We start from the raw sequence: 14,979 nt of genomic DNA, 5'->3' as shown, positions 1-14,979 counted from the left end.
GTGGTTGAGCAGATTGGTAGCTGCAGAAATGTCGTGGTGAATGCAGGGTCAAAGGCTAGACAGATGGGATTTTGAAAGTACAGTTGTAAGTGAATTGGGAGAGTGTTTTTTCTAGGGGCTAAAAGTAGCTAGAAGTAGTTAGAGAAGAGATAGTGGAGGCACCATTACATATATATAAAAATTAATTAGAAAAGAGAATAGTGCCAGAGGACTGGCAGACAGCAAATATGATTCCTATATTTAAAAAGGGAGATAGAACAAGTCCAGGGAATTATAGACCAGAGATAATGGAATCTTTACTCACAGCTGTAACTGAAAAACATCTAGAAACCGAAAATATAATAAAGAGTAGTCAGCACGGTTTTCAAAACGGAAAGTCATGCTTGACCAACTTTATTGAGTTCTTTGAAGAAGTAACAGGAAGTGTAGACAAGGGTCATGTAGTAGATGTAATGTAAAGCCTTTGATAAGGTACCATGTGTAATGATATCAGCAAATAGTGATGTTATTTGCTTGTTCGATTATGATGCCTTAATAGCATGATTGCAGGTATTGATTGCTTGTGCCTGACCAGCAGAGGTCATGTGACCAGACAAGCAGGCTGAGCTTTTAGTTTCACTTTAGCTGGAGCTGAAGCAAGGTCTCCTGTAAAAAGCTGTATGAATTCTTGAACAAACCATAGATTAAAAGTTATTCTCTTTCAAGAAATGTCTCATCATTGAACCCACAAAGAAATCAACACACTATGTAGTAGACTCAAGACTAAGGTTAGAGCATGTGGAGTCAGGGGACAGGTAGCAGAATGATAGTAAACTGGCTACAAACTCAAAACAGGGAATAGGGGGTTATGGGTAGCTACTCAGATTGGCAAAATATGGGATGTAGTGCCCACGTGGATCGGTACAGGACCACTGTTGTTCATAATTTACATTAACGGTTTGGACTCAGGAACTGGAAGTACAATTTCAAAATTTCTAGTTGATACCAAATTGGGGGCTGCAGTTAACACAAAGGGAGAATGCAACAAAATTCAATAAGACATTAATGAACTTGCAGAATGGGTGTGTAATTGGCAAATTAATCTCAATACAGGTAAGTGTGAGGTGGTGCATTTTGGGAGGAAAAATAAAGAGGCCACATACTGCTTGGATAATAAGAGTCTAAATGGAGTAGAGGAGCAAACGGATCTAAGGGTACACATTCACAAATCACTGAAAGTATCGATGGAGGTTAATAAGGCCATAAAAAAGCAAGCCAAGCACGGGGTTCATTTCTAGAGGAATAGTACTTTTTTTTTTCATTCCTGGGATGTGGACGTCGCTGGCAAGGCCAGCATTTATTGCCCATCCCTAGTTGCCCTTGAGAAGGTGATGGTGAGCCACCTTCTTGAACCGCTGCAGTCTGTGTGGTGAAGGTACTCCCACAGTGCTGTTAGGGAGGGAGTTCCAGGATTTTGACCCAGCGATGATGAAGGCGATATATTTCCAAGTCAGGATGGTGTGTAACTTGGAGGGGAACTTGCAGCTGATGGTGTTCCCATGCACCTGCTGCCCTTGTCCTTCTAGGTGGTAGAGGTTGCGGGTCTGGGAGGTGCTGCCAAAGAAGCCGTGATGAGTTACTGCAGTGCATCTTGTAGATGGTACACATTGCAGCCACATTGCGCTGGTGGTGAAGGGTGTGAATGTTTAAGGTGGTGGATGGGGTGCCAATCAAGCAGGCTGGTTTGTCCTGGATGGTGTCAAGCTTCTTGAGTGTTGTTGGAGCTGCACTCATCCAGGCAAGTGGAAAGTATTCCATCACACTCCTGACTTGTGCTTTGTAGATGGTGGAAAGGCTTTGGGGAGACAGAAGGTGAGACACTCACTGCAGAATACCCAGCCACTGACTGGCTCTTGTTGCCACAGTATTTATGTGGCTGGTCCAGTTAAGTTTCTGCTCAATGGTAAACCCCAGGATGTTGATGGCGTGGGATTCGGCAATGGTAATGCCGTTGAATGTCAAGGGGCGGTGGTTAGAATCTCACTTGTTGGAGATAGTCATTGCCTGGCACTTGTGTGGCGCAAATGTTACTTGCCACTTATCAGCCCAAACCTGAATGTCGTCCAGGTCTTGCTGCATGCGGGCATGGATTGCTTCATTATTTGAGGAGTTGTGAATGGAACTGAACACTGTGCAATTATCAGCAAACTTCCCCACTTCTGACCTTATGTTGGAGGGAAGGTCATTGACGAAGTAGCTGAAGATGGTTGGGCCTAGGACACTGCCCTGAGTAACTCTTGCAGCGATGTACTGGGACTGTGATGATTGACCTTCAACCACCACAACCATCTTCCTTTGTGCTAGGTATGACTCCAGCCAGTGGAGAGTTTTCCCCGATTCTCATTGACTTCAATTTCACTCGGGCTCCTTGATGCCACACTTGGTCAAATGTCAAGGGCAGTCACTCTCACGTCACCTCTGGAATTCAGCTCTTTTGTCCATGGTTGGACCAAGGCTGTAATGAGGTCTGGAGCCGAGTGGTCCTGGCAGAACCCAAACTGAACTTTGGTGAGCAGCTTATTGATGACTAAGTGCCGCTTGATAGCACTGTCAACGACACCTTCCATCACTTTGTTGATGATTGAGAGTAGACTGATTGGGCAATAATCAGCCGGCTTGGATTTGTCCTGATTTTTGTGGACAGTACATGCCTGGGCAGTTTTCCAATTGTCGGGTAGATGGTAGATGCCAGCTTTGCAGCTGTACTAGAACTGCTTTGCTGGAGGCACAGCTAGCTCTGGAGCACAAGTCTTCAGCACGATAGCCGGGATGTTGTCGAGCCCATAGCCTTTGTCATACCCAGTGCGCTCAGCCGTTTCTTGATATCACGTGGATTGAATCGAATTGGCTGAAGACTGGCTTCTGTTATCATGGGGGACCTCAGGAGGAGGCTGTTATGGATCATCCACTCAGCACTTCTGGCTGAAGATGGTTGCAAACACTTCAGCCTTGTCTTTTGCACTCGTGTGCTGGGCTCCGCCATCATGGAGGATGGGGATATTCATGGAGCCTCCTCCTCCCCTTGTTTAATTGTCTACCACCATTCACACCTGGATGTGGCAGGACTGCAGAGCCTTAATCTGATCCATTGATTGTGGGATTGCTTAGCTCTGTCAATAGCATGCTGCTTCTGCCGTTTAGCATGCATGTAGTCCTGTGTTGCAGCTTCTCCAGGTTGGCACCTAATTTTTAGGTACGCCTGGTGCTGCTGATGGTAGAGTGAGGGATATGCCAGGCCATGAGGTTGCAGATTGTGGTGGAATACAATTCTGCTGCTGCTGATGGCCCACAGCGCCTTATGGAAGTCCCGTTTTGAGCTGCTAGATCTGTTCTGAATCTATCCCATTTAGCACGGTGGTAGTGCCACACAACTCAGTGGGAAGACGGCACTTCGTCGCCACAAGGACTTTGCAGTGGTAGCTGCTACGCTGACAGAAGCACCTGCGACAGGTGGTCCATCCAGTTTTATTCATAATATTGTTTCTCGTAGCAGTTTTGTACAACTGAGTGGCTTGCTACACCATTGCAGGTAAGGGCAGCAGATCGCCTTCCCCTAAAGTACATTAGTGAACCAGAAGGGTTTTTACGACAATCCGATAGTTTCATGGTCACCATTACTAATACTAGCTTTATATTCCAGATTTATTTAATTAACTGAATTTAAATTCCCCAGCTGCTGTGTGGGATTTGAACTCATTAGTCGAGGCTTCTGGATTAGTAGTCCAGTAATATAACCACTATGCTACCATTCCCTTATTTGGAGTACTGTGCACATATTGGTCTTCATATTAGAAAAAGGATATTTGGTTTGCAAGTGCAAAAAAGATTTACATGGATGATACCAGAGCTCAGAGGATATACTTGTCAGGAAATACTGAACAGGCTGGGGCTCTTTTCTCTAAAAAAGAGAAGGCTGAGGGGTGACCTGATAGAGGTTGTTAAGATTATGAAAGGGTTTGATAGGGTCGACATAGAAAAGTTGTTTACACTTGTAGGGGAGAGTGAAACTAGGGGCCATATATATAAGATAGCCACTAATAAACCCAATAAGAAATTCAGGAGGAACTTCGAGTGGTAAGAATGTGGAACTCACTACCACAAGGGGTAATTGAGGCGAAGAGCATAGATGCATTTAAGGGGAAGCTGGATAAACACATGAGGAATAAAGGAATATGCTAATAGGGTTAGATGAAGAGGGTTGGGAGGAGGCTTGTGTGGAGTTGGGCCAGTTGGGCCGAATGGCCTATTTCTGTGCTGGATATTCTGTGTAAAATCCCACCATGGCAGTTTTAGAATTTGAATTCAGTTCAAAAAATCTGGCAATAAAAAGCTGGTATCAGTAAAAGTGACCATGAAGCTGTCAGATTGTTGTAAACACCCAACTGATTCACTAATGTCCATTCAGCGAAGGAAACCTGCCATCCTTACCCAGTCTCGGCCAAATGTGATTCCAGTCCCACAATTGACTCAAATACCCTCCGATGTGGCCTAGTAAGCCCCTCAAGCCCGCTACCAGCGTTCAAAGAGAAGGCCCACCACCACCTTTGCAGTGCAACTAGGGATGGGCAATAAATGGCGGCCTTACCAGCGATGCCTACATCCTGAGAACAAAAAAATGTTTTAGCAAAAGAAGGGTATTATTGGACGAGAGAGAGAGACAGAGAGACAGTGGGCTGCATTTTAATTCAGGGGCGGGCTGGGGTCGTGTAATCCGCATTTCGTGTTATCCACCCGAATCTAAATCGATGTGGGAGATTGATGCGATTTTAACTTAATTGGCCAATTGAGTTCCAACGTGTGGGAACCCATGGCAAATGAGTTTTTCCAGTCTGAAAGTCGCCTCCGATGACGTCATCATTGCTGCTGCATTTAAGGTCTGCAACAAGCCTTGCTTCTTCTGCAGACTGCCAACCTTTTGGCCTTTCATGCTACAGGGACCTGGAGGAAGAATGGCCATCCAGACAGGGCTGCTCCGAGGTTCGATGACGTTGCCCTGCAGGCTTTAGTAGAGGGAGCAAGAGCACATAAAGAGGTGCTCTGCCCATCTTCAGGGAGGAAGAAGCCTCCCCAGCAGACCAAGGCTGTGTGGATCCAGGTGGCAGAGGAAGTCAACTCATTATCAGTAACCTGCAGAACCTGGATTCAATGCAGGAAGAGATTTGATGACCTTCTGTGCACTGGAAAAGTGAGTATGAATTTCCCATCACCCTCAGTCTGATTCCCATTGCCTTCCTCACCAGCACTCAGCTTTAGCAATCTCTTCCTCCACATCCCACTTGACACTGACATCCATGCACACTTACCCATTCCCTCTCTCTCTATGGTCACATTCACCTAACTATTTGACTATGCAGCCCTCACACTCCCCATCACTGTGATGCTATGAAAACAACTGACAACACACAGGGAGGGCCCTTGGTCTTGCCACCTCACTCCATCTTTGTCTCCTTCGAAGTATCTATGCTATGGAATCTCTACACTCACTCCTTCATTCTCACTCAACCTCCACTTGTCTCCCTCATTGCAGGAAAAGAGAACTCACAATAAGCGAGAAAGAGCGAGGACAGGAGGAGGGCCACCCTCAGTAGCCCACCTCACCCCCTGGGAGGAGGCGGTCCTGGAGATCGTAGGAGTGGAGGAAGATGCACAAGTGGGGGATGGACAAGAGGGGTGCATCACAGCAAGCTGGTGACAGAATAGTTTTCCATCTCTCTCATTGACATTGCATGAGTCGCTGACAACGATTCTGAAGCACTAACAGATGGACTAATGATCATCTGCAATATGCAATGTGCATGTAACCTTGGCATCACATCTCTGACTCTTTCCTTTACTCCCCCACAGGACCATCGCAAGCATCTGTCCCTACTAGCCAGGAGGAACAGCATGAGCCTCAAGACTCCTCAGAGGAAGCTGCAACCTCTGAGGGCGCAATGTCACCAGAATTCAGCGCACCCAGCACCAGCGCAGACACTCACACCTCGGTGTGACCTTCGGGACATAGAGTAGTGTCACCTGGTGTATCACAGCTCACAAGTGAGCATCAGCAGATTGTGGAGACAGGGACAGCAGTGGAGAGTCCTAGTCGGAGGGCGCAAGCCTCTGCTAGCTCGGCTCAGCTGCATGTCGACCATCTGCCTCTGGGTCCATCCAGAAGAACAGCGGTGCTGGAACTCCAGGAACAGATGCAGGAGTCTCTGGCAGGTTTTGTCTCCAGGGTCGCTGTGAGTGTGGTGTGAATGGAGGAGTCCATAGCGAACACGAGCAGACCCGTTGTGGAGTCATTGGCGCATGAACGCATCACCATGGAAAGGATGGCAACCTCCATGGATGTGATAAGTCGCCAGAGTGCAGAAAACATGGTGAGTGTTCAGAATAGAATGACATCTCTGGAGGAGCGATGGTCATCTATTGAACAGAGAAACCAGACCTTCATGGAAGTCCTTCTGAGTAGGACTGCCAGTGCAGATACGGGTCCCCATGGCCCCCCTGATATGCAGCAAGATGCTCTCAAGCCACTTGCAAGCGCTGAGAGGGACCTGTCCCATGAGAGGGAAGTTGGTGGCAGACATCAAGGAAGTGGGGGCTCCTCTCCAAGCGCTCACACTTCCATGCCACTGCAAAGCCCTTGGTCAGAGACCCACCAGAGTCCACACCCATCTGAGATCGGTGTCTCAACCCCTGCACAGCCGCAGGAGCAGCAGACTGTTGCCGAGCCCTCACAGGTTCGCAACCCCAGAGGACGCCCGCCAAAGGTGTCGAGACAGGAGCAGCAGGAAAGTGAGCAAGGGGCCTCCACATCTGCTGAAGCCACGGGGGAAGCACAATGTAGGAGCACGCATAAGAGAAAGATACTGCACAAATAGTCACAAGGGTAGACACTTGGGTGAAATTTGATGTTTTTTGTGAAAAAGCCAGCAGATGAATAATGTAAATAAAAAATCTGATGGCTACTGCTGTAGTTGTGGCGTGTGTCATTTCACGAATGGGATTTTCACATTGAGGGCTTAGAATTACTTGCAATTGTTAGTATGGTGGTCAAATTGCTAGGAATCTGCTGGTCCTTGGCCATTGTCGATGCTCAGGTAAGGAGCTGCGAGGCGAAAGTGCTTGATTAGCTAGGCTAAGCAAATCTGGCCAAGATGAGTGTGTTCCTTGCATACCGGGCAGCAATGTTCTGGTTTACTGCTGCCGCTGGTTGATGGGCCTCTGCAAGGTGTTCGTTTTCGCTCTTCTCCTCCTCCTCCTCCTCCTCCTCATCTGAGGAGGATATGTGATGAGCCACTTGGTCCTCAGGAATCTGCAAGCCACGACGCTGTGCCATGTTGTGAAGTGCACAGCAAACCATGACGATTCTGGAGACCCTGGCTGCTGAGTACTGCAGGGCTCCACCTGATCTATCCAGGCATCTGAAGCGCATCTTCAGCAAACTGATGGTTTGCTCGATTATGGCTCTGGTGGACATGTGGCTGGAGTTGTAGCTCTCCTCAGCTTCGTTGGATGGTCTCCTCAACGGCGTCATTAGCCACGTCTTCAGGGGAGAGCCCTTGTCTCCAAGTAGCCATCCGTTAAGTTGGTCTGGCAGACTGAATAGCGGTGGCACAGTAGACTGGCACCGTATGAAGGAGTCATGGCAACTGCCAGGGTACTTGGCACAAACATGCAAAATTTCCTTCTTGTGGTCACACACCAGCTGAATGTTAAGGGAGTGGAAGCCCTTGTGGTTGAAAAAAATACCTGGATTGCGATGGGGTGCCTTAAGGGCCACATGTGTGCAGTCAACGACACCCTGCACCCTTGGAAAGCCTGCCAGATTAGCTAATCTAACCGCACGCGCCGTGACACTTGCTTGATCCTTGGTGAAATGGATGTGATTGTGCGCGATGGCAAAGAGGGCATCAGTTACCTGCATGATGCAAGTGTGTGCGGCCGTCTGGGAGATGCCGCTGATGTCTGCTGCTGATCCCTGGAATGAGCCTGAGGCAAAAAAGTTGAGTGCGGTGGTGACTTTGACGGTAAGGGTTGTCCACCTGGTCCTCTGGCCTGCAGGTCTTGTTGCAGTATTGCGCAGATGTCACCCACTACCTCTCGCGAAAGTCGGAGCCGCCTTTGGTACTGCTGCTCAGACATGTTGAGGTAGATGACCCCGTGTCTGTAGACCCTGTTTGGGGGGTATCACCTGCGCCAACGGGCATCCATGCGCTGGCCCCTTCTGGCCTGTGCAGCTTCAGGTGGGTGAGCAGCAGCTTGGCGCTCCTGTTGGTACTGCTGCTGTTGGTGCTGCTGTTATTCCTGGTTCTGCTGGTGCCGCGGCTGGTCTTCGTCCTCATCTAATGTCCAGAAGGGAAGGAAATAAATGGCACCCATGCTTCTGGTATATGCCTCAGTTGAGGAAGCGCTCAGTGAAGGTGGCGAGAGGGGTTTCCCAGGAGGTCACACTGGAGTTGGGTATCAGGCTCCAAACTTCCACAGCTGTGGTTATGCCTTCTGAAAGTTCCCCCAGAACTTAGACTACAAAGTCCTGCCACCTGCAAATGATGGCTGATCAAATCTCCTCTTTAATGGTTGACCTGCAGCTGATAGTCAGCAATCCAATTGTGCTCCTGCCAGGTTTCACCGTCGTGTTTCAGAACAGGCGTATTTCACGTGGGAAAAGGGTTAAAATCGCAAAGGCCTTTCAAAATGGCATTATAGAGGCAATTTAGTGCTTGTTAAGGGCCTTAACGGCCTATCCCGCCTCTTGGAGGCGGTACGGAGACGGTGTGGCGGAGCCACCAAAGGACTCAGATCGTTTGTATATAATTCCTTTAACAACATGTTAGCTACAGCCTGAGTCTGTATCTGTATTTATGCTGTTTAACCATACAGAGCGTGGTTACTTTAACAGCACGGTTAAAACGTGATGACATCATGCCGTTCATCACGTGATCCCCCACTGGCGGGAAGAACGTGATGACGTCATGACGTCCGCCCGGGACCGCCCTAGGCAGTCCTCGTGGAGCCTCTGAAGAGAGCAGACCTACATTCGATGTTATCCTGCAGTTTCTTGTTAAAACCTGTTTGTTTCATTAAAGTTCGTTTTGTTTGATTGCCTGAGTCGAACTCAGTCTTTTAGTTAGGAACCTGCGTTCCTACATTGGTGACCCCAACTTTCGTGAACGGTTTTCGTGGAAGATCTTCAGCATGGAAACGAACGCCGTGACTCTGAAACTGCCACAGTTCTGGGAGCAACAACCAGCCGCGTGGTTCATCCAGGCTGAAGCCCAGTTCGCCATCCGGAACATCGTCACGGATCAGACCCGTTATTACTACGTGGTCTCTGCCCTCGATAGCGCCACTGCCTCGCGGATCATCAGCCTTCTCGGTAGTCCACCTACTGACTGCAAGTATGATACGTTAAAGGCGCGGTTGCTACAAGCCTTTGGCCTCTCAAAGTCAGAATGCGCTCGCCGGCTCCTCGCTATGCCCGGCCTCGGGGACTCCAAACCGTCCGAGCTCATGAGCCAAATGCTCACGCTCTTGGGTGCCGAACCGGAATGCTTCCTCTTCCGAGAGCTATTCCTCTGCCAACTGCCGGAGCAGGTGTAGGCTGCCCTAGCCATGTCCGAGGTTACAGACTGCGCAGAGCTCGCTGCCGAAGCAGATAAGATTTTCACTGTAACCCAGCAGTGCTGCGCCACCACGAGACGCCCATCCCCCACAGACGCGGCTCCAGCTCCTTTTGCAGTGGGCTGGTGCTCCTACCACGCCCGTTTTGGCGTGAAAGCACGACGCTGCCGCTCTCCCTGCAGTTTTTCGCCCCCAAAAAAACAAAGCTCCTGCAGCGTTCCTGGCAAAGGAGGATCGGGTCTAGGGCGCTCCGCAGCTGCGATGGCCATCAGGTCTTCAGGGAAACTTCTTTTCATCACCGACTCCCTATTGGGTCGACATTTCCTTTGCGACACTGGGGCACAGTGTAGCATCCTACCTGCATCGAATCTCGACATTCAAGCTGGGGGACACGGCCTTTCCCTCGAGGCGGCTAATGGCGCAGCCATTCGAACTTTCGGAAAGCGGCGGGTCCAAGTGTGTTTCGGCGGTCAGCGTTTCCATTGGGAATTCGTCACGGCCAAAGTCTCGCAGGCCATCCTAGGGGCGGATTTTCTGTGTGCCAACGGCCTCCTTGTCGATGTCCGGTACCGCCGGTTGATCAACACGGCCACCTTCCACTCCATCCCATGCCACCACGGTAACGCCGTGCCACGCGCACTGTCTCCTGTGCGTTCCCATCTCCGGACGACGTCACTCGGCTCCTCGGAGAGTTCCCGGAGCTGACCAGGCCCATTTTCTCCTCCTCGGCCATGAAGCATGGTGTGGAACATCATATCACCACCACTGGCTCCCCGGTTTATGCACGGGCTCGAAGGCTTGAACCCGGCAAGCTCGCAGCTGCGAAAGCAGAGTTCGACACGATGGAGCGGCTGGGGATTATTCGCCGGTCGAATAGTCCCTGGTCTTCGCCTCTCCACATTGTTCCAAAACTGGGCGGTGGCTGGTGGCCCTGTGGCGACTACCGACGCCTGAACGACGCCACTACTCCTGACCGGTACCCGATCCCGCATATTCAGGATTTCTCGGCTCACTTGGCGGGAATTCCATCTTTTCTAAAGTCGACCTCGTCCATGGGTACCACCAGGTTCCCGTGCACCCGCAAGATTTCCCAAAGGCCGCAGGCACCACGCTCTTTTGCGACGTCTCCATGGGAGTTCCCCGACCTATCGTGCCAGTCGCATGGTGCCGGAAAGTGTTCGACGCCATACACGGGTTGTCACACCCTGGTATGAAGGCTTCACAACGGCTAATGTCGGCGAAATTCGTCTGGAAGGGTATGCACCTGGATGTCCGTGACTGGGCCAACACCTGCGTGGTCTGCCAGAAGGCCAAGGTCCAGCGTCATGTAAAAGCTCCAGTGGCTACGTTCGCTGTTCCAGAGCGCCGTTTCGACCACGTGCATGTGGACCTTGTGGGGCCACTTCCACCTTCCCATGGTTATACGCATCTCCTCACCATGTTGGACCGCACCACTAGGTGGCCAGAGGCAATTCCTTTGGTGTCCACCACTTCGGCAGATGTCGCTAGAGCTTTCATCTCCTGTTGGGTTGCTCGTTTCGGGGTACCGGCCGACATCTCTTCCGATCGTGGGCCACAATTTTCCTCGGAGCTCTGGAACGCTGTAGCTCAGGGGCTCGGCACCAAACTTCATCGCACCACCGCCTATCATCCACAGGCGAACGGCCTGTGCGAGCGATTCCACAGGTCGCTTAAAGCCGCACTACGGGCCAGTCTTCAAGGTGCAGGATGGGTGGACAGACTCCCATGGGTCCTTTTGGGTCTTCGTACGGCACCCAAGGAAGACCTGCAATAGTCCTCGGCGGAACTCGTTTATGGCCAGCCGCTCCGAGTACCTGGGGATTTCCTCCCTTCTCCCACAGAGCCATGGTCTGCCTCCCAGCAACTCGTCAGCCACCAGGAAGCGGCCAGATGCTTCGCTCCGGTGCCTACATCAAATCACGGCCTACAGAACTCCCACGTGCCGGCTGAGCTGAAGAGCGCCGAGTACGTATTTATCCGCCACGACGCTCACCGGGATCCGCTCAAGCCCCCTTACACTGGTCCTTTCCGTGTCATCGAATCGGGAGACAAATCTTTTTCAGTCGACATCGGAGGGAAGCCGGATCACATTTCGGTAGACTGGTTGAAGCCGGCTCACTTGGACCTGGACCGCCCAGTCGTCATCGCTCAACCGCCAAAACGTGGATGACCGCCCGCAGCCACCGTGCCAGCTCAACCACAGCCACCTGCCAGCTCAACCACACCCGCCGCTCCAGCTCAACCACAGCCGCCCGCCAGCTCGACCACCGTCCATCAGCTTCCTCTGCAGGGTTACCAAAGTTGCTCGGACAGACTTGTCAGGCCTCCTCGACGCCTCACTTTTGTTGTTAAAGACAATTCTGGGGGGGCGCATGTGGCGGAGCCACCAAAGGACTCAGATCGTTTGTATATAATTCCTTTAACAACATGTTAGCTACAGCCTGAGTCTGTATCTGTATTTATGCTGTTTAACTTTACAGAACGTGGTTACTTTAACAGCGCGGTTACAACGTGATGACGTCACGCCGTTCATCACGTGATCCCCCACTGGCGGGAAGAACGTGATGACATCATGATGTCAGCCCGGGACCGCCCTAGGCAGTCCTCATGGAGCCTCTGAAGAGAGCAGACCTACATTCGATGTCATCCTGCAGTTTCTTGTTAAAACCTGTTTGTTTCATTAAAGTTCGTTTTGTTTGATTGCCTGAGTCGAACTCAGTCTTTTAGTTAGGAACCCGCGTTCCTACAACGGGACCATTAGACCCGAATTAATGAAAATTGCTTGGAGGCGGGATGGAGGCAGGGTTGGGCCCGCACGCCAGTTTTTGCAATTTTAACCCCCCCACACGCCTCCAATCCCGCCTCCACGGCCCAATGAAAATCCTGCCCAGTGAGTGAGGAGTCAACCAACCAAATGAAAGTTACGAGGACAGGTTAAGGAAAGTTTAAGATGATTTAAGTGGAGTTTCTGGATTATGTAGGGAACCAAGGAAAATAGTCCAAGTCAGACGGAGTGTAGTAGAGTTGTGAAGTAAGTTACCAAGGAACACCATGATGGGTACAGTATAAACGGATGTGTTCGAAAGGTGATTGGATATGTATCTGGAGAGAGCAGGGATTAAGGAATAAGAGGATATAATACCACAATTCCACATTTCCAGTGGGGAAACCATGATCAATAGAAAAGGAAGAAAGAAATAATTACATTTATATAGCGCCTTTCATGATCTCAGGAGGTCCCAAAGCACTTTACAGGCAATGAAGTACTTTTGAAGTGTAGTCACTGTTGCAATGTAGAGAAACATGGCAGCCAATTGTGTACAGCAAGCTCCCAGAAACAGCAATGAGATATTCACATAGAATTATTTAGCACAGAACTAGGCCATTCGGTCCAACATGTCTATGCCGGTGTTTATGTTCCACATGAGCCTCCTCCCACCTTACTTGATCTCACCCTATCGACATATCCTTCTATTCCTTTCTCCCTCATGTACTTATCTAGCTTCCCCTTTAATGCCTATCTCGTTAAGTAACATAACTTCTACCTCATGTGTTAAACATTAGCATGATACACATGCAAAGAAGAAAACAATACATCCATTGCTGCCACATTGCCATATTTTAAACCGAGTTAAAAATCATACAAATAAAGTGAATGGGCACAGCAAACTCAACTTATGACAAGATCATCTGTTTTAACGATGTTGGTGGATAAGAATCGGCCAGGACCCAGGAGAACGCCCCTGCTCTTCTTCAAAATAGTGCTGCGGGATCATATATGTCCAACTTCGAGGGCAGACGGGGCCTCGGTTTAACGTCTCATCCGAATGACGGCACCTCCGCCAGTGCAGCACTCGCTCAGTACTGGCACTGGGAGTGTCAGACTGGAATACATGAACCCCTGCAAAAATTCCAGAAGCCTGTACCCCTGTATCTGAAAGCCTGAGGAAATTTGAGATTGTGCACAACTGATGCTATAGCACCATCTGCTGGAGTCAAGCCAGACAAACTCAGGGTCACCAGACCGGCATCACACCACTGGAATGCTAACAACAACAACTTGCATTTACGTAACGCCTTTAACATGGCAAAACATCCCAAACCGCCTAATGTTTCGCTCTCGCACCAAGATTGCACAGCAAGATTAACAGGGGAACAGGTAGATGATCACAGCAAATACTGACTGAACGAGCTATGACCGGTGCACCTCTCCACTCAACAGCATGTCTGATAACAACTGAATCTTGCATTTACAACAACTTGCATTTATATAGCGCCTTTAATGCAGGAAAATGTCCCAAAGCACTTCACAGAAGTGTAATCAGAAAAAGGAGGCGATATTATGAGGAGTGATTGAAAGCTTGGTCAAAGAGGTAGATAGGTATGTGTCCATAGTCTTCTTGAGGTGGTATTGCCAAGTTGCAGAGGAGATTTACTAGGGTCTTTCTCTCCCCTCTGATTCCCTCTCTCGCCATCCTCTGATCGCCTCTCTCTCTCTCCATTCTCCGATTACTTCTCTCCCCCTCTGATTCCCTCTCTCTCTCCCCTGATTCCCTCTCTCTCTCTCCCGCCATCCCCCCTCTCTCCCCCTCTGAATCCCTCTCTCTCTCATACCCCCTCCGATTCCCTCTCTTTCCCCCCCCCTCTGATTCTTTAAATACTAGCCGTCGCTTGTCAATCGTCATTCCTTTTAATGTAGTTTCCCAATCTATCTTAGCCAACTCGCCTACGTAGTTTGCTTTGTTTAGATTTAAGACCCTAGATTCGGATTTAACCAAATCATTTTTAAACTCAATGTAAAATTCTGTCATATTATGGTCACTCTTCCCTAAAGGCCTCTTTACTAAAAGATTATTAATTAACTCTTTCTCATTGCACAATACTAGCTCTAAAATAGCCTCAGAAAATGCTGGAAACACTCAGCAGGTCAGGCAGAATCCGTGGAGAGAGAAACAGAGTTAACGTTTCAGGCCTGTGACCCTTTGTCAGGACGGACCCCCCTCACCAACCCCCGCTCACCGCCCCCTCACTGCCCCCGTTCACTGCCCCCACTCAACCCCCCCTCATCCCCCCCCGCTCACCGCCCCCTCACTGCCCCCCTCACCCCCCCACTCACCGCCCCCGCTCAACCCCCCCACACACCCGCTCACCGCCCCCCCTCACTGCCCCTCACTGCCCCCCCTCACCGCCCTCCTCACCACCCCCTCACTGCCCCTGCTCAACCCCCCTCACCCACCCCGCTCACCACCCCCTTAGGTCCGTAGCCTTGTATGCTATGGCGTTTCACGTGCTCATCTAAATGCTTCTTGA

The sequence above is a fragment of the Somniosus microcephalus genome, chromosome 12 (assembly GCF_052327205.1).
Source record: "Somniosus microcephalus isolate GS21.2 chromosome 12, FLI_Smic_1.0, whole genome shotgun sequence".
Classification (NCBI taxonomy): Eukaryota; Metazoa; Chordata; class Chondrichthyes; order Squaliformes; family Somniosidae; genus Somniosus; species Somniosus microcephalus.
The sequence above is the reverse complement of the archived record's forward strand: the minus strand, read 5'-3'. Positions refer to the sequence as shown.